The sequence below is a fragment of the Notamacropus eugenii genome, chromosome 1 (assembly GCF_028372415.1).
Source record: "Notamacropus eugenii isolate mMacEug1 chromosome 1, mMacEug1.pri_v2, whole genome shotgun sequence".
Classification (NCBI taxonomy): Eukaryota; Metazoa; Chordata; class Mammalia; order Diprotodontia; family Macropodidae; genus Notamacropus; species Notamacropus eugenii.
Window position 1 is genome coordinate 162596388 of NC_092872.1, and position 21053 is coordinate 162617440.

Genomic DNA, 21053 nt, shown 5'->3' on the forward strand with positions numbered 1-21053 from the left:
TATCTGATTTAGGGTTAGGAAAGTCCTTTTAACTTCTGTTACATCTCTGATTAGGCTCCTGTGTCCCCAAAATCTGTTTTATGGATTCTGTCCTCCTTAATACCCCACAAAAGCTATGCGAAGTCTGGGGCAAGGAAGCCTCACTTTAATATCTCCTAACGTTATGGGAATATGAATGAAACATTCTGACTATCTACCTGGTATCCTAATCCATACCACATGACAAATTCATCTTTTCTCCTATCATAAAATTATTTGATGATATCTTTTACTCCTATGTTTTAGAGTTCCTCCTGAATTATGTTATAGCCTACTCACTTCCACCATGTTATTCACAGTTGTCTTCTGTGTGATATTTATTGTTAATTCTTTGGAAATTATTGAATTGCCATATAGCAATACTGGCGGAAAATTGGTTGAAAAAAATGATCCTTTGTTTTCATGGAAAGCCTGGAGCCATCAGAAGAGCTTTAAGATTTCCTAGAGGTAAACTATACTCTATGATCTGTTCAACTTTGGGCCCAATGTGTTGTACATAGGCACAGCCTCTTCTAGAGATACTAATGGACAGGCTGTCTATCCAAATTCATGCTATGATCTGTGCATAGCTAATTTTTATTCACTTTGACTTTCTTGTATAGAAGGTCAGACCAAACTACAGCTCTAGCTCAGATTCAGAAGCATCTGCAATGTTTCTGGGCTTGATGTAATCAATACAATGTCATCTGCACACCGAAGCATCCAGAGGACCTCACCATTCACAGAGTTCCTCTTCAACTTGGACTTTGCCCTGGATCATCTGGGTCATAGTGGCAAATACCTTTGGCAAACATACCTCTTCCTGTTTTATGCCTTGCCTGATGTTTATCATCCCAGGGTCATTGAACAGAGTGGTTTCTGTTGTTACAGCTTTCAAAAAATCTTGAATAATTTTAATATATAGATGAGAGGTACCTTTTTGTAAGAGCAGTGTTTTGTTCTAACAAATCAAATCCTTTTCATAATTAACAAACAATAATCATAGTGGGAATAACATATTGAGAATAGTTAAGTTGATTTCCCTGTCTTTTTTTTCTTTAGTCTCATTTCCATTTTTCATGTAACACTTGAAATGCTTCAGTGTTAAAGTCTAAATGCATTTGGTTCCACTGTTTTTGATGATGAAAAGAATTTGCTATAAAAATCTTAACAGATTTTCATTTTCATTTTTCATCTTCCATTTTCTTCCTTGAATTCCCTGGAGGTGGTTTTGATTAGTTTGGCCTTTTGTCAAGCATTTGATAAATCTGTGTTTTGAATGGTTTAGGTCGATGTTTCCTCACTATTGGGCAAAAATACTGATCATTTTGTGCCAATTTTTTCTCCAAGAAATTTCAAATAAGTTTATATTCTAAATTAGTATTGCATGTATATGTCATATATCTTTCCAACTGACAAAGAAATCAAGTGTTTGTTGACTGAGATATTTTCTAGGCTACCATATTCCTCTTGTCTTGATGATTGTTATATTAATTAACCTTCCTTTGGAAATGAGACTAGTCTGTGTCAATGTCTACTTTTCCATCCATTTCCCATTTGTTAGTGACAACAGCTGGGTTAAATACGTTAGACTGGAGTTACCTCACCTCAACTGCATATCTTTCTTCTAGCTTAGTATTGATTTTAATATTTGCTTTATCCAGTCAGTTGTCTGATTGTAGTCAGAGTATAGAATCAGAAATTACTCCTACATTAGTTGTGTCTTTTCCTGTCTGTTACAATTTTCTTTTTGGTGATTTCATTTGCTTGTCACCACTAATCAATTATTAAATAAATGATTGAATGAATGGATAAAGTGGGTGAAACCTAAGACTGTTGAAAAACAGCTTCTAATCTGGAGTGAAATTGCTGAAATAATAATCAAAAGTACATTTTTTGGCAGAGCATCTCAAAACTATGCTATCTTTCTTCAGATGGAAGAGCTAGTCTAATTAGGATCAAAAAAGCTTTCATCTTAGTGAGAAGAAAATAACAGAATTATAAATTTAGAAAAGAAAGGGACCTATGAAACCAATTTCTTCAAACTCTTCATTTTTTAGATAAGGAAACTGAGACCTAGAGAGAGTAAGTGACTTGTCCAAAGTCACACAAGCAGTAAGTGTCAGCATATGATATAATTATTATTTGATCAGGAGAAGCAAGTTTGAAATACTATTCATAATAAACAACTGATCAACAAATTGGTACTTTTGGTACAACAAATTGTAGGTAATAGGGATACAACAACAAAAATGAAACAGTCCTTGCACTCAAGGTACTTACATTCTATTAAGGAAAATAAAGTATACATAAGTAGATGCAAAGTATCTAAAATAAAAAAAAAACAAGGTAATGGGGGAGAAGGAAGGCACTAGATTTGTGATATAATATAAAATATGTTATTATTTTCATTGCATTTAGGGTGATGGGATAGCAGAATCATTGAACAAGAAGCCTGGATTATAGTCTGGGCTCTGTCACTAATCTCTCTTAAACTCATTTTCTTCCATCTATAAAATAATGGGGTTGGATGTTTTCCTTCCAGGTCTCAAATTCTGTGAAAATTATTATCCTACTCTAAGGGTATGTCTGCCCTTCCCTACTGTTACTACAATTGGAGAAGCAGGGAAATTGAATCATATTAGAAAGGAAACATAGTAGTTTGTGCCAGGAGAATTAATGCAGGCACCAGCTGCTTTTTCATTCCCAGGCTGCCTTAAGGTAACATTTAAAAGCAGAGTTTACAGGCCTCTGGGCTGGTGCTTCCAAAACTGGCCTTTATACAAGGGCTGCAAATATGATTGTATTGAAAGGAGAAGGAGCAAAAAACAGTAGCTAGGTGAGACTCTTTTGTGGCAAAGCAGTGCAGCTCTGGGGAGGTTTGTTACATACGTAGTTTATTCCTAGGAGAGTCTTTTGCATTGGCCTCTGGGATAAACCGCTGGAAGTTTTAAGGATAGAATGCACCAAAGTCTGGGGAAATGATACCTGTGTCTCAAGGTCAGCTTGTAGCTCTGTCCTTGAAAACATTCTCTGGGTCCTTCCCTGTCATCTTCAAGAAGCAGTTCTGTCAGAGGTTTTTGGAGCCTGACAATTATTAACTTTCTGCCTATAAACTGACTGAGACTTGTAAAAAAAAAAAAAGTATTTTATTCCTAATTCACCATTAAAATTAATATATAGAAAGATATAACAGTTTTACTTAAAATTTTATTCACATGTTTATAAACAGTGGCATTCCTCTCCACATTGTGAAATGTAGGAGAATGAGAGAAGTGAGTGCTGTGTAACACTGCATTATTTTAGAGATGAGGAAAAGAAGAAATGAGAAGACAGGAAAGAAAGAAATGGTGTGGAATCACTTACCGAAATCACAACAAGCTGTTGGGACGAAGGAGTTCTATTTCTTCTAGTCAGTGCCTTCTATACTTAGGTCCACATTATCATATCTAATAAACTAAAGGACGTCTCAAGCTGTCATCCACAAAAATCCCTTCTGTAGAGTATACTGCAGAAAATGTTGACAGCACGTTTGGCTGAGTCATATTGGTAGGTAGCTTGCAATACAGCTTTCCTTACTGACAGCTATTCAACAGAGAAATAAAGGATTTTCAGCGTTAGTGCTGTCACCCAGGTACCTATTCTGAGCAGCCCTGTCACTTAATCTTTCTCATAGCATCTCTGTTGATTCGAAAAGTAATGCAAACGTTACTTTGCTAACAGATGTCACATTATAAATCTTACTCAAGCGCTATTTGAATTCTAGTTTTTCAATTAAAACATCTTCTAGAATGCAGTGCTAGAGCTGCAGTCTCCCTGCAGTTCTTTGTTTCCTTCATTAGCCTTTTTGGGGATTATCTTAATCTCAAATACCTGAGGAATAGGACTTCTGAGGTACTGGAGAAGGTGGATCATATATCAGGGATACTTTTGGGTAACCTGGTCTGCAGTTATAGTCTGGAAGACCCTTTACCTCAAAGATTTTCTGAGTTAGGCTGTTTTGGATGAAGGAGGTTTTAATTTTCTTCTTAAAACAAGCAGCTCGGTAGCCTTGAGGACATAGGATGGGCAAAAACAGGAAGGACTGTTAAAATAAAGTTTTAGATAATATGGAAAACCCTCATTGCTCTAAATCAGGGGTTCTTAAAACTTTTTTCTGTCATGGACCCCTTGGCAGTCTATTGAAGGCTATGGATTCTTCAGAATAATGTTTTCGAATGCATAAAATGTGCAGTTACAATGGAAACCAATTAAATTGAGAGTTATCACAATATATACATTAAAAAAATATATTTTTTAATATTTTACACCTGGAAATCATGAACTACAGTTTAAGAACCCCTGCTCTAAATGTTCTTTGGGTATGTAGGTATTATTTGGATTCCTAGGGCACCAACTAAGTTGTTTCCTCCTCTTCTGCCCGCACCTCAATTGCCTGAAATCTGACTTGTAAGTCATGGTCTTACAGTAGCAGATAACAGAATTTGAGAGCTATGTCATTTAAATTCAACATCTCATTTTACAGATAAGCAAGTGGAAACCCAGAAAAAAATCATGTAATTTGGCCAAGGTCACATAGGCAGTAAGTAGCAGAGCCAAGATGTGCGTCTGTGTCTTCTGACTACAAATCCCACAAGCTTTCTAGACCCTGCTACCATCCAGGCTTCTCTCTCCTAGTCCATGGTGCTTTCATTTGGTCCCACATATTTCCTTTCTGCCTATGCAAGTAAAACGAAAAGAACAGAAAAAACACGGAAAACACCTTATGTAGACCTAAGCAATTTCAGAATATGGATACAACCCAAAAGGTTCATCATTGTTCTTATTTTATAGCATATCTGTGTAAATTTATGTGTATGTATATTGGGAAGGGTAAAGTAGATGGAAAAGTTGGCAATTCATGCTTTCCTTACTCATTTAGAAAGGAAGAGTGGAAATTCTTCCATTCTAATGCTTTGGAAGTAGGGTATTTTCTTTTTACTTAGGAACAACTTTGTAACCAACTAACTAACCGTATAAGTAAGTGTATATGAAATCTTTCAACAGTGTACTCAAACATTAAGCAAAAAAAATCTGATGGTAATACTAAGGTAAGAGAGTTCTAGATCTATGGAGTGCCATATGTTAGTCTTAGCTTTGCCAAAGACTTGATTAGCTACCCTAGAGTAACTTATTTAATCTCACTAATAAGGGTGATGTAAATACTAATCATGTATCTAGGTTTCTTCTGAAAAAAAAATAACAAATACAAGTAATTATATATAAAAATTTAAGTGTGAATTTAATTATTTTTAGACATGCATGGATGGGCTGGTCATAGGGGGTGTTAAAGTAATATGACTGCATTTTGATATACTTATACTAATACATGTAATCAAATCCCCTTCAGAGTAGTCCCCTTCATAGGCTATTCATTTATTCTAAGTATGCTGCCAATTCCTTAAAATCAATAAGTATTCACTAAGCACTTATTATTGGCCAGGTGGTGTGCTAAATACAAGGGAGACAAAGATGGGCAAAAAAAAAACCAGTCCCTCCTCTCAAGGGGCTCATATCTAATGGGAGAGACAGCATGCAAACTATTAGATACAAACAAGAGATAAAATAATCACAAAGAGAAGGCATTAATATTAAGGGGGACCAGGAAAGCTTAGATTTTTCGTTGGGACTTGAAGGAAAACAGGGAAGCCAGAAGCATTTAAGAGGGAGAGAATTTTAAGCAAAAGGGACAACCAATAAAAATTCACAGAGTTAGACAGAATGACATATCTAAGAAACAGCAAGGAGTCCATTGTCATTGAATTACAGAGAAAGGTATAAAATGACTAAAAGGTAGAAAAAGGCCAGGATATGAAGAGCTTCCAAGACCAAACTGGATTTTATATTGGATCCAATAAATAAACTTTAAGTTTATTGACAGGTAGAGAGGGGTGACATGGTTGGACATGTTTTAAGATCAGTTTATCAGTTGAATAGAGGACATAGTGGACATAGGAGAGACTTGAGGCAGAGACCAACAAGAAGGTTATCCCAATAGTTCTTAAAATATAATTTGATTTTTAAGGGTAGCTAGGTAGTGAAATGGATAGAGCACTGGGCCTGCAGTCAGGAGGACCTGAGTTCAAATCCAGTCTTGGATATTTATTAGTTGTGTGACCTGGGGCAGGTTACTTGACCTTCTTTGCCTCCCCAAAAAAATGTAATTTGATTTTTAGAGAGTTGCCTGGGGAAATGGAGGTTAAAAGTCTTATCTGGTATCCCATAGCTAATATGTTTCAGAGGCAGAACTTCAGTCTAAATCTTCTTGAACCAATCGTGATCATTTTACCCACTATATCCCTACTACATCTTGTCATGAAAAGAAAAGGTTGGTAAATAAGAAATAGTGGAAAGACACTTTGTATAGTCAATAGAAATGGTACTTATTAGCTGTGACTCTGAATCTCAGGTTTTTTTATTCGTAATTTTTTATTGGTCTACTCTAGATCCATGATTTTGTTACTGTAGTAGGGAATCCCCATTAAGGAAGCTACCTGAGCCAATGCAGATCTGCCTCTGTTCTGCAATATTCAATCTCAGTGTGTTGCTGTTGGCCCTGAGAAGTTAACGCAGTGGATAGAGTGCTGGGCTGGAGTCAGGAAGACTAATCTTCCTGAGTTCAAATCAGGACTCAAAACACTTGCTAACTATGTGACCCTGGGTAAGTCACTTAACCCTGTTTGTCTCAGTTTCCTCATCTGTAAAATAAGCTGGAGAAGGAAATGGCAAATCACTCCACTGTCTTTGCCAAGAAAATCCCAGACAGGGTGAAGAACAGTCAGACATGACTAAAAAACTACTGAACAAGAACAAAGAAGTTAAATGATTTGCCCAGGGTCACGTAGCTTGTCTTCCTAAGCCAAGATTGGCTTTCTATCTTGTGGCGAGTTATAAGAATTTAAATTTCACTATGAATAAGAAGTTTTAAAGATTTGTGCAACTCAGGAAAGTTACAGACTTCCGTTTCAAAGTGAAATATCTAATAGTTTTTAAATTAGATGCTCATAATAAATTTCTTCCCATAAATATAATAATTAAATTGAAGCTTTGAGAGCTGATTACCCACTCCTCATGTCTGCAGGGCTTTTCTCCAGTGTGGATACTCAAAAAGGTTTCTTAACTTGGAGTCAGTGAGCTTAAAAAAACTGATATCTCTATTTCAACATAATTGGTTTCTTTTGTAATTTTATATATCTTATGCATGTAAAAGTACTATTCTAAGAAGAGGTTCACAGGCTTTATCAGACTGCCATAGGGGAATATGACACACACACAAAAAGGTTAAGAACCCCTGTTCTAAAGATTATAGCCTCAATCGAATATCCTATTCTGCCTCTCACAATTTGAAAAATAGGGATTACATATGTACTACTTAATTCACGGGACTGTTGTGAGAAAATTCTTTATAAACCTTAAAGCTTCATATAAACGTAAGTAATTTTTTCAAGCTGAGCTATTTTTAAATTGCAAATGAGATATAAATAAAGGAATGACTTTTTTTTTTTTTTTTTTTTACTGGATTTTACTTGGGAGGTTTGGGACATAAGCAGTCACTGTAGCAGAGAGATACATTTGAAAGTATTGAACTTCAAATTTTCAAATAAAAAGCATGTGAAAGACTTCCTAAATGCTAATGCTTGCTTTTAATACCTTTAGTGACAAAGCTATATATTTTTTTTGTCTTTCATCAAATAACTATTTCTTTACTCTCTTTTTTCTTTTCCTTTAAAAGTTGATCATTCAAATTGAGTTTTGATAAGACTTCACCACCTCTTTTAAATGCAAAGATGACAAGAAACAAAGCACAATGACTGCTTCCAAGTAACTTGCTTACAAAGGATGCTGAGTGAAATTATCTCCCAGGCATCAGAAGGTACTCTAAACAGCTCATTAGCTAAATCTCTAAATGTTTCCTATGGCTGTCATTTCACTTTCAGTTAATCCCCATATTTTTTATTTGTACTTTGCTGTGTACTGTATTGTTCAAACTTTCTCTGATAGCAAAAAAAAACCCCAAAACCCATGTTTCTAAAAAAAAAAAAAATGAATTTAAGGAAAATAAATGCTGATTTGAAGTTGTTATATTTTTTATTTGTACTGCAGAATTATTTATAACGCAGGTCAAATAATGTTCTGTTGTGCATGTAGTATTGTATCACCATCTACTCCACTAGAAAACAGCTTACTTGCAACATGGGTATTTATCTTTTCTCCCAGACTTCAATGTTAAAATGAGATTCTACTGTGATTATAGCTATCATGCTATAACTAAAGTTTCTAACACGTGCACACACGCGCACACACACACGCACACTACTTATTCTAATGTTGCAAAGTAGTCCATAATATGCTTTTAATATTTGGTCTTTATTTTCAGTAAAACAGTGATTTTTCTCCTTATACACAGTCATCGAAAAAACAAAACAAAAACCAAAACCTCATATAATGAAAACAGATGGACCGCCTGAATAATACATGGATACCTTTGGAATTCTAAGAGAGAAAAGGAGCAAAGTCTCTCGTTCATGTGGAGGAGAGATGAAAGAAACATGGCCAAAAATCACCCTGGAGAAAAAAGTGTAGAGGGGTTTCATCTGCATCCATGGGAGGAATACTCAGGAGTACTCACGCATCAAATCAAGGATTCCTTCAAAGAATGAGAACCAGGTGATTAAGATTACAGCTGGCAATGCTTTTTCTGAAAAGGGGGAAAGAAAGAGAAGCCATTATCACATAGTACAAATTTACTGTGCTGCAAAGAAACTGCAGTAACGAGTGCATAAACAAATCTTTCATGGTTAGAGACTATGAATTAACTTGAGGAAAACTGGCTACCTCTCAGTATATTGGGAGTGGTTATTTTTAAAACTGCAGTCCTTTTAATAGTGCACAAGCCTTTATTGCTACAATCAATTAACTGTGGACTCAACCTAGAATTTACAGTGTATTAGAATCTTTGCTGGAAAATTAATATTATGTCAAAACGTGAGTCTTCAAGTACAGATGCTGAAATATTGAAGTTGAAACCCAAGGTTATAGTTAGTGTTGCAAAAACACAGATTTATGCACTGTTTTAAAAAAAAAAAAAACCATGTGAATTTCTGAATCAAAGATTGTTTAAAACGGAGCTTGAAAGACTGTTAAAAACAGCAATTTTGATACAAAATGAACTCCCAGAAAAATGCCGCATTCTTTCAGACTAAAAGAATGCAAATGGAAAAAAAAAATAGAATGGAAACATCGAAATGGCTTCAAGTATTTGACCCATATGGTGTTATGAAAAACATTTCGGTGGCAGGACAAAAGCTCTCTTGTTCAAGCACTTCCAGGGCTGAGCTTTCACTAAATATATCCTGTGAAGAGTGTTTCATTTCTCCACCCCTTTGCTAAGCCAATCACATTTTAACAAACAGTGCTGGGGTCCCTTGGGAAAAGCAATGCAGAGGTAACAATGCCCTAGTTAGAAGCCTAAAATATTTGTTCAGAGCAGACAGCGCCTATCCAGAGCTACAGTGCTTCTTTCCCACATTATTTTGGGAGGAAGAAATGCAGAGTGAACAAAACTGTTAACTTTTTGAAAATGCAAAACCTTTGCATGTCTTTAAAAATACATAATTTTTATAATATGTATTTAATAATTTATAAAATGAAGTAAACATCTAGAGCAAAATACCACCTTTTCTGATGCTTTTTTTTTCTTTTTTCAGTTGCAACCAGTTATACGTATGACTCCCTGCTCTACTTGCTTCCTGATAGACTTGTTCTTTGTAGGTTGTGACCCAGTGTCAACTCATTTGGTTTACTGCCACTTTAAAACCACTACCCACCTCCTAATTGGATAAATGAATCATTGTTTCCCTTTTGAAAAATTTAAGGGAAGCTGTGCTCTTGGTGTTTATAACAGAGATGAAATTAATCTTTTAACTCTCTTTGGGCATAATCAGGAAAAATGATCAGGAATACAGAGGGAGAACTAACTCATATTTGTTTCCTTTACATAAACAGCAGCTTTGTGACTGCTTCATAGCTCTTAAAGGACAAAGAATTTTTACTGCAGAAATGCACATTTAAAGAAGCCTAAAATTAGGGATTTCATTCTTTATTGTTTCAGAAGTGTGCCATAATTTTGGTTTCAAGATTCAGTGTGATCGTCAAGCTTTAGTGAGACACAAAATGGTAATAGGCTTGTGAAATTTGATGTAAAATGTGTGCTAAATTACCTCTTCTTGACTCCCATCACCACCTCTCCTCTCTTAAAAAAAAAAAAAAGAAATGAAACTTCCTGGCAGTTTAATAGTGTCTTTACCTACCATTATACAAAATAAAAGTTAAGCAGCATTGGCCCCACTGGGAGTTTGCAGTGTCTTGTACCTAAGAAAGGGAAAACACTTTGCTAGGAAGTCATTTTTCTTCCTTTCCATACCTATCAAGCACATGTGTCAACATAAGGTAAGGGAAAGGAACTGACTTCAACTCAAAACACTTGGATCCTTGTGACCGACCTCTGGTATCTCATTACCTCTGTCTGGGCCTTGGTTTTCTTTTCTGTTCAATGAGAGGGTTGAAGTATCCCCAATGACTCTGTATGAAGAACCCGTGATTTTAATTATCAGGGTTTAGTCTCATCCCTTTCTCTTCTTCTTGTCCCAAAGAAAATATTAAGAAGATATAAGCAAGGAAGGAGGAAGAGAAGAAAAAAAAAAGGACAATACCTGCTCACATTTATATATGTTCTTAGATTTATATATTACTTTCCTCATAATTGTGGGTAGTAGTTAGTATAAGTATTATCTCTACTTTTCAGTGACCTGTGAGAGTCAAAGAACTTGTAATTTACTTGTAATTATGTGCCTAGAAAGGCCCAGATCTAGAACTTAAACCCAGTTCTTCTGATTCCATGTCTAAGATTGGGACACTATTTAAAATTAGAGCTAACCTAAAGTACAACATTCCTCTCATTCCTGAACCAGGCTTAGACTTTGGATATATTCAATTAGTAAATACTTTGGAAAGATCTTTCAATGTTTGACAGTACCTTTCTCCCCACCTTATTCCATTTTCCTCTATCTATCAAAGACAGTAGCACTATTATCCCAACTAAAGGGCAGGACTTTTTTATTTTTTTAAGAAATAGTAATTATCTTTTATTTTATAGAAATTCCATTTCTCACTATTTAATCTCAAAATGTTTTTGGCAGTAAGAAAGTGATTGTATTCTGTTGGCTGTATAAGATGTGTAGAGCAATATAATATATGTGACTGCCTTAAAACATAAATGGAAAGTCCTGTATTTAAAAAAAGGACTTCATGACTCTATGGATCAAAATTCTGAATACTTCATTTGGGAGAAATTTTAGGATCCAAATAAATTGTTATAATATCTTCCACTGTCTTTTGACAATGTCCTATTCCAGTCTCTCATCATGGCACTGAGGGAACCCTGGATATTCAAGGGTTTTGCCGGTAAACCATAAGCTCTAGCAGGATGTAAAGAAGGGAATAAGCATTTATTAAGTGCCTGTTATGTGCCACACACTGTACTAAGAAACTTATAAATATTATCTCATTTGGTCCTCAGATTTATGATCCTCATTTTATAGTCAAGGAAACCATGGCAGATAGAAGTCACACAGGATCACACAGCTAATAAGTGACTGAGGTTCTACCATAGAGAAAGGTTTTTAGTATGGTCTTAGCAACAAACTAAATCTGCTTTGAGTACCAGCCTAACCAAATGCATAGAAACTCATAACCAACAGTATGGGCACTGTTGATAGATTATTTGACTATGGCAACCCATGAAAAAAGAAAATTATAAATTGACCTTTAAACCTGTGTGTCATTCTTTTGTTTCTGCTGTGACAGAAAAAGGTATAGAGGGTACTACGAATCACACAGATTTTAGACTGTCTAAAAATATAAACTTAGGTGTTGGTACTCTAAATATAAGCTTTTTGTTTAGTGATCATTGAAAATATATTCTACTGGAGAAAATAGACCATATCAATCTTGCCATTTTTGTTATAAATCACACCAAAAACCAAAAGGAAATTACAAATACTGGGATAAATGGTTTGGTTCTCCTTGAAAAATGCAAATAAAGGCATTAGTTTTATTATGTATCAGAAGGTACCAAAGATATAATTCTGTAGACGTTTGGTCATCTTGTCTTAGAATACATTTCCAAAAGATCATCATGAAAAAAAGTTGTAGCTTACATATCAACATCTCTTGCAGAGAATGAAGAGATAAGGAAAGTATGAAGAATCTGGCAAGACTTTCCAAATGAAATTAATATATATCTTAATATTTTGTGACTTCAATGCAAAAGGGGACATTGGGAGGAAAATGTATTTAAAAAAACATAACTCAGAAGTAATAAATAAGAGGCCAGAGATGTATGAACGATCTAGATGAATATGTGACCAATAACATAAAGGAAAACAACACTGAAAGATTCCAGAACTCTGAACCATGACATCAGTGAATGCTGAAGTATGCTTCTTTTCTTTTGGTGGAGAAGTAGTAGACTACAGATATAAAGTGATACAGGCATTTTCAGATATAGTCAAAGTATTGATATGTTTTGCCTAACAGTATTTGTTTTTACAATGGGTGTTGTATACAGGGACAGAAGGAATGGAATCATTGGAAAGTGACAAAAAAAAAAAAAAGAGAGAAAAAAGAAAAGATTATCAATAAAATATTTTGAAGAGAGAGCACAGTGAATCACCAGATATGGCAAACACTGAAAAAATCACATAAATCTGTTAGATCATATTTTAATACACAGGAAATGACTGGTTATAAATGTAGAAGTTGTTTCTGAATCAGCTGTTCGCATGTATAATCAGACCACTATAGATACTAAGTTAGAAGAAGAAATAAAACTGAAGAAGATGTATGGTATGCAAAGATGGCAACTCTTATCTGATCTGATTAAACAAATGATGACGGTAAAAACTGGAGAGTGGATAAGAGAACAAACATTGAAACAAAGTAGCAAGCCTTTCTAAAGAAGTTTAATGAATGGGCATTTTGCCTTAGTCAGGAAATACTTTAACTTATTTTCCAAGTGGAAAGATACAGCATTTTAGGGAAACACCAGTTTAGAAGATAAATTAACCTGTAAAATCTTATGGAAGAAAAGGATGGAAGACTTTGAACAACTGTTTCATAAAACAGAGAGAAGCAGTAGAAATGGAAAAAATTTACAAAAAAACTTGGTTAAAGATCCAACTAATCCAAATCATCCCAAGGACATTTAAGAATGGAATTTGAAGAGGGCAATGAACAGATGAAAAATGGAAAAGGTCTGCTATTTTTCTGTAACAAACTTTTCTGCATTAGTGACGGAACAGCCACTACATTTGAACTTTATTGTCAGGCAGAAATGTCGTTAAAGAAAATAAAGATAGGAAGAACAATTGTACTATATTCTGCACAAAGGAGGTCTACTAGAGGTGACACAGTTTTGAGAACATTGAGGGAGTGATTTTCAAGATTGCTGATAAAAGGGGAAAATATTAAACACTTAGAAAAAATATCATGAATCTTATCATTGTTCCCAAAATGGTGACTGAGAAAATAACAGTAATTAATGATACATATGCTTATTTTGCCATCTGTACAAAATTTTTATGCATTCATCTACACACAAATTCTAGGCACCTTTGTGGGAAGGATAAGAGAAGAACAAGCATGTTTTCCCAAATGATATTTTATATCAGGCTATATCTTTATTGTTGCAAAAATAACTAAAGAATTCAGAGAACACAAGATCCCACCATTCTTACTGTTTGACTATTTGAAAAAAAAAAAAGCATTTGATTCAGCAGGAAAAAAAACTCCACCATAAAGTCTCTCTTTTAACAGTGTCTACCATGAATGATGTCAAAGTTACGCAAAATTCCTTGAAAGAGATATAGCAAAAAAGATCACTTTGTTCAAACTTCTGATAGTTAATAAGAGACAAAAGAGTTATATGCTCACCAAAGCTATTTGCTATTGTCATGAAAGATGTTTAACACTGAATCCAAATGGAAGTGTGTTTCCCTGTACATGATGAGGTTTTCCAAATACGCTTATTTGTGAATATTATTGTACTGATAGCATCAAGCTCCAGAATATTGGAAACCTCTGAAATGAGACCTTTAGTTACATAAAATAATTTGGCTTAATTCTCCAGAGAGGAAAAACCAACTGTGACAAGAATGCCTGTTGTCTAGATTATACTACACAATTAAACAAACAATCACAGAGCCAGGCCACTAGTACATATGTCTTGGATGGACACTGTCTGCATATCAATGATGAGCTAGGCCTAGAATGATAAATGAACTTATGAGAGCTGATGAGATTCCAAGAAAGATTATAGAGAAAGAAGAGAAAATAGTAGAAGTTGAAGAACTAAAGGTCTTTGAGGAGACCTTAAAGACAATAGGGAAGCTTTTATAATAGTCCATGTGGAGGTGATGATTATGTGAGTGGAGAGAAAAGACTGAAAGCTAGCTAGAGATGTGGAGGGGAAGTAGGCTGGACAAGACTTGGCAACTAATGAGAAATGGGGGAAATGGTAGAGTGGAGAGTCAAAGATGACTCCAAGGTCATGAATCTGTGTCTGGTGGTGGTATACTTAACAGAAATAGGAAGGTGAACTTTACTTAGAGGTTGGGATATGATTAGTGATCTAGAAAAGGAGACAGCCAGACAGATAGGAAGAGAATGTGGAGAAAGAGTATTGTCATGAAAACTCAGGTAGGAGAGATATATCTAGGAGAAAGAGTTAGAAGTGTGAAAAGCCACAGAGAGGTCAAGAAGAATGAGGACTGGGGGGAAAAAGGTCATTGAAACTAAAGGTTAAGATATCATTGGTAATCTTGAGGAGAACAGTTACTGGAGTCTTAAGTTCAGTGCCAAGAAGCTGAGCAAGGAAGGAAAGATGTGAAAGTGGAGGTAACAAATGTGGACGGCTTTATTTAGGAGTTTGTAAAAGGAAGGAAATAAATAGAACGGGAGCTTTAGAGGATGAAAGGGTCAAGTGAAAGTTTTCTGTTGTTTTTCAATGGATGGGAGAGACCTGGGTATATTTATAGGTGTCAGGAAAGCAGCCTACAGATAAAGAGATATAAAAAAAATTAGCAAGAGGCAATGATCTATGGGACAAATTCCCAAAGAACATAGTAGGGAATAAGTTCAAGAATGCAATGGACTTGGAAAAGATAACAATCCCTTCCCCCAAGACTACAGAACAGGAGGAAATAATGGAGGAGTTTGAAGTGTGAAATTATGAAGATGTTATTTATGACAGATGTCTTTATTTTCTCAGTGAAGTATGAGGTAAGGTCCTCTGCTGAGAGCAGTGTGGGACGAGGATAAGCAAGGCAGCTTAAGGAGGAAAGAGAACATTTGTCTTAGCCACTATGTGGAATTGGACAGACAGCTAATAAGAGAATATAAAAGTTTTTGCATTATAGCAGTGAGGATCTGGTTTAGATTAGATATTATAAATGTGTAGTGACTTCTTCCAGAGGTATCCAGGAACACATCAAGAGGAGCAGATAAAATAGGTAGTGGGTATAACCCAGGGGTTAGGGTTTAACAAAGCATGAATAGAAATAAGACCAGTGAGTAAGAGATTCAAGAGGAGAGTATAATATTGGAACTGCTTAACAATGTGGTCAAGACTAAGGACAATGAGGCCAAAGCAGGGGAAACAGAGAGGAGGAAAGTGACTAGAAATCATAATGAAAATGAAGAGAAGACATCTTAAGCTAAAGTTGTTCAAAACAGAGCCCATTATCTTTCCCCCCTAAGCCCTGTCCTTCTCCTACCTTCCCTATCACAAGAGGACAGCACCATTCTCCCAGTCCCTCTGACTCACAATTTAGGAATCACCTTATGTTCCTCATTATCTCTTAAACACCCTCCCATCCCCACCTCCAAATAAACTGTGGTTGAGGCCTGTCGATTTCACCTTGGTGGCATCTCTCAAATACGTCCCCTCCTCTGACGCTGCCACCGCTAGAATGAAGGTCCTCATCCACTCAAGCCCGTGCTACTGCAGTAGCCTGCTGGTCGGAGTGCCCACTCCAACTCATTATCCATTTAGCCACTAACGTGATTTACTTAAAGTAAAACTCAGATCATATCACTTCCCTGCTTAAAAAATCCCAGCGGCTCCCTGTGGCTTCCAGAATCAAATCGCAAATGCTCTGCCTGGTATTCAAAACTCCATGACCTATCCCCTTGAGGTTTTATTAGACCTTCCTAGCACTGACTTACTCTTCCATTCACTGACAATGGCCTTTTGGGTGGTCCAGGAACAAGACGTTCTATCTCTCTGCTCCAGGCATGTTCCCCGTCTGTCCTCTCAACATCCCTGGCTTCCTTTAAATCCCCACTAAAATCCAATCTTTTACAGGAAGTCTTTCCCAGCTCCCCCCTCCCCTTAATTCCAGGGCCTTTTTATCTCTTAATTATTTTCTATTTATCCAGCATACAGCATGCTTTGTATGTTTGTAAATAGATGGTGGCTCCAACCTATGTCCAGACTAGGCTGTTTCAAAGAATCAGCCTGTCACCTCCCAGAACCTCAGTTTCTTCACCAGCAACAGCAGCCGCAGCAGCAACCACAACAACCACAACACCACCACCACCACCAACAGCAACAGCGGGGTTGTACTGGAATACTGGTGTCAGTTTCACGTAGAAATGGATCCCTGCATGCCCCATGTTGACTTAGAAAACCACAAATTAACATCATCTCTGTGTATTTTCATTTACTTTACTAAACATTTCCCAATTACGTTTTAATTTGATTCAGACCACACTTGGCCGAACTGGCTGTGAATTGGACAGCTTTGCCAATAAGCAGATCTCTAGGGTTGCTTATTGCTCTAAATCCTATTAATAATTCAGGAATGAAAGAATCATTTATGGCCTTTTGAGACCATGATGACCCTAACTAGAGTTAACTAGGGTTTGTTTATTCTTTCTAAGTAGAAACTAGCATAGGCTGGTCCTTTCTAGTGGGTTATTTTGTTGGTTGTGCTTATCAAATCTAGGATAACCATTTTTGCATAGTGAATTGCTATCTTTCAAAGTGGCTGATAGTTCAGATGTCTGGAGAGGCCCTAGTTTTCTAAATCTGTCAAGTGAAAAGTAGGCAAAATTGCCTATATTCAAGTGTTAAGGATATTTTTATTCACTCCTGAAATCATCTGGCATTTATTTATCTGCTTATAAATTTTATAACCACAGTAGAATTGAATTTCCATTAGGGAAGAAGAGGAACTTTTAAATTTTTTTCTTTCTTTTTTTTTGTTTTCCCATGTTTTTAATTAATTTATTTGTTTTCAGTTTTCTACAATCACTTGCATATATCTTACATTTTCCCCCCTTCCTTCTTCTCTTCCTCCCTTCCTGCCCCCTTCCCTCTCCAAGACAGTGTGCAATCTTATATAGGTTCTACACATACATTTTTATTAAATATATTTTCACTTTAGTCATATTGCATAGAAGAATTAAAATGAATGGGAGAAACCATAAAACAAAACAAAACAAAACATAACACAAGAGAAAATGGTCTGCTTCATTCTGTGATCCAATTCCATAGTTCTTTCTCTGGATGTGGAAGGCATTTTGCCTCAAGAGTCCATTGGGAATTTTTTAGTTCCTTGCATTGCTGTGAAGGGCTAAGTCTATCAGAAAAATTCCTTGCACTCTGTGGTTGCTGTGTGCAAAGTTCTCCTGGTTATGCTCCTATCACTCAGCATTAGTTCATATAAGTCCTTCCAGGCCTCTCTGAAGTCTTCCTGTTCTTATAGTACAATAGTATTCCATTACATTCGTATACCATAACTTGTTCAGCCATTCCCCAATTGATGGGCATCCCCTTGATATCCAAGTTTTGGCCACCACAAAGAGAGCTGCTATAAATATTTTTGTACATATGAGACCCTTTCCCATTTTTATGATCTCTTGGGGATATAGTCCTAGAAGTGACGTTGCTGGGTAAAAGGGTATGTTCATTCTTGTAGCCTTTTGGGCATAGTTCCAAATTGCTCTCCAGAATGATTGGACCAGCTCACAAGGAGCTTTTAAATTTTTATCTTGTATCACCTGTACATAGAGCTGTACACATAGTAGGTACTTAATAAATGTTTCTTGTTGAATTGAGGAAGAAATACACACAACTTTCTTCTGACAATAAAGGATTCATTGGTCCATTGGCCTTTTATGTATGTGTGTTTTTTTTTAAGTAAAAGGATTTAGATTTTAGCAAGCAATATCTCCTGATGTAAATATAGAAAACTGATGTTTTCTAAAAATCTTAATAACTGTCACTTTAAAATTTAAAAAACCCTTTAGAAACATTATCTCATTTGAATATCAATAGCCATGAGATTATTATTCCCATTTTACAGATAAAAGTGGGGTATAGAGAGGTTAAGTGGCTTTCTTGTGATAATAGGATGATAAAATTCTCAATCAAGATGAATATTAATTTAGAGATGAAAGATATCTTAGAGATCATCTAGTCCAACCCATTCATTTTACAAATAAGGAAATTGAGACCCAGAGAAGTGAAATAACTTCACCAAGTCACACTCCTAGAAAGTAGCAAATATATAGAAAACTGAGACAAATTTATAAGAATACAAATCATTCCCCAACAGGATGATTTCAGAAAAAGATGGAAAGACTTCTGTGAATTGATACAAAGTGAAGTTAGCAGAACCAGGAGAACATTATGCATTGTAAAAGAGCAATACTGTACAGTGAAGAACTATGAATGACTTAGCTATTCTCAGCAATATTGATGAGGTTCAGAGGCACCCCAAACAGGCTTCTAATTGACCACTCTTTCAATCTTATCAATGCAAGAAAATTAGAAAGGACTTATGATAAAGAATGCTTTTCACCTCTAAAGAACTGATGGTGTCTGAATTCTTTTTCTTCCTTCCTTCCTTTCTTATTTGAGTTTTCTTACACAAAATGACTAATATGGAAATGTTTTACATGATTTCATATAACCTATGTCAGATTGCTTACCCATCTCAGGGTGAGAGGAGGGAAAAAAGAAAGGGATAGAATTTGGAATGTAAAAAACCCCCCAAAACCCAAATGTTAAAAATTGTCTTTACATGTAATTGGGGGAAATATAAAATATTATTATATATAAAAAAAGAAAGTAGTAGAGGTAAGATTTGAACTGTCTCTAAATCCTATCTAGTTTCCAAAAGTAGGATTTGAATCCAGAGCTATTTCTAAGTTTGACAAATTATCTACTAAGCTCCATTGCTTCCCTAAATTCAGGGTCAGTAAATGAGTGCCTGAGGAAGAAGGTGTTGAAATAATCTTTAGTTATTTTATTAAATTTTTACAGAGCCATCATTAGCAGTTTGCCACCCCAGTCACATAAGTATTGATGGAGATTGCTGGGAAAGAATTCCCTTTGAACAGTTGGAGCTTATAAACCTTTGCAAAGGATTTCTCTACTTTGAGAATGTTTTCATATACCTTATATTTAACTGTATCATTTGTACTGGCCTGTGGGACAGTCTTGTTGTCTGTTGGCTAATGATCAGCCTACCTAAATGTGGAGAAGCTCATCACAAATTAATGGATTTTTTTTTAAACTGCAACAGGTTTCAAAAGGCAACTACCAAGTCACAGAGAAATTGATCTATCCTAGTAGGTGAAAGAAGTAACTACGCTGATGAAATCAATTTCCCTGAATTGTTAAATAAGTATTAATGATATCAAGTTCTTCTCTGTCTTTTTTTAAAGAATATCTACCTTTTGAAATGATTTTTGCTTAGAATCCAGATTTCCACGATGAATGTAAATGCTAGAGACATTTAATGTTAGATATTAATTTAATTTTATTAATGTAATATTAGACATTAAATATTAGAGATATTGTTAGAAGAGGGCAAAGTAGGATAAGGAGAAGGCTAAATTATCCTGATTCCTTTTTAAAAAAGTTAGACATCCTAGATAGGAGATGTGTGTGTGTGTGTGTGTGTGTGTGTGTGTGTGTGTGTGTGTGGTGCAAAACAAAGGGAGTAAATAACTACTGAAATTAACTACACTCTAAAATCCTATTCTATGACTCATGTTTGACATTAAGTTTAATGGAGGGAGTGCAATCTGCTTTCTTCTAGGTATATGCTAAAAGAATTCAAATCCCATCTTGGTAATAAAGATGCTTTCCAGAAGCTTGAAGTACAGCCTGCATACATAGGAAGAAGGGAAGGAAGAGGGGTAATGGAAAGAGAACTGTTTCAGAGTCAGATGACTGGCGTGTGAATCCCGACTGCTCCTTCCTACTTGTGTCATTGTGAAAAGTCAGCACATTTTTCTGGGCATTAGTTCCTTGTTCTACGCAATAGGAGACTGAACTGGGCGATCTCAGAGTTAACTTTTCGTTTCTTAATTCTATGATCCTAAAGGGATAAAAGTTGCGGTTTTGTAATATCTAGATTATTAAGAACTCTACCCTAAATGTCTTACCCCCTTTCCCTAAGAACTTCCCTCTGTCTGACACCAACAAAATTGATAATCTATCCTCTAGAGCAGGAGTGGGGAACCTGAGGACCTCGAGACCACCTTTGACCCTCTAGGTCCTCAAGTGTGACCCTTTGACTCAATCCGAACTTCACAGAACAAATCCACTTAATAGAAGGATTTGTTTTGTAAAAATGTGGACTCCATCAAAAGGCCACACCCAAGGACTTTGAAGGCTACAAGTTCCCTACCTCTGGTCTAGAATTTAGAGACTGACCTAAACTGAAATCATTTTTCTGGTTGACAAATTTTAGGTTCAAGGTAAGTGCAGTTAGGCAAATTCTTTCAGCATCTGAAAGAAATGAGAGATAATTTAAAAGTAACCAAGAAGTAAGAATTTAAGTTAAAATTTAAACTATGACCTAAGAATACCAGCATTACAGTTAGAATCATAGACTTTTAAAGCCAGAAGTGACTTTAGA

The 21053-nt window shown here is 35.7% G+C and overlaps 2 long non-coding RNA genes across 5 annotated transcripts in view; one reads left to right on the forward strand and one right to left on the reverse strand.

Moving 5' to 3' along the window:
- LOC140509666 (uncharacterized) overlaps nucleotides 1-21053 on the reverse strand; it is a 37873-nt gene that overhangs the window by 3723 nt on the left and 13097 nt on the right. For 2 of the 3 annotated variants that reach the window (XR_011968875.1, XR_011968874.1), the window contains 2 exons: nucleotides 8687-8755; nucleotides 3385-3603 (listed from right to left, as the gene is read on the reverse strand). This is a non-coding gene — a long non-coding RNA (uncharacterized lncRNA). Of the gene's footprint in view, nucleotides 1-3384; nucleotides 3604-8686; nucleotides 21050-21053 lie in introns of those variants that run through there. The other variant, XR_011968870.1, reaches the window with a different exon arrangement.
- LOC140509675 (uncharacterized) lies at nucleotides 7625-9361 on the forward strand. Of its 2 annotated transcripts, none has more exons than XR_011968877.1 (2): nucleotides 7625-7930; nucleotides 8435-9361. It is a non-coding gene; the product is annotated as an uncharacterized lncRNA (long non-coding RNA). The 2 variants fall into 2 exon arrangements; XR_011968876.1 differs by having other exon boundaries at nucleotides 8465-9361.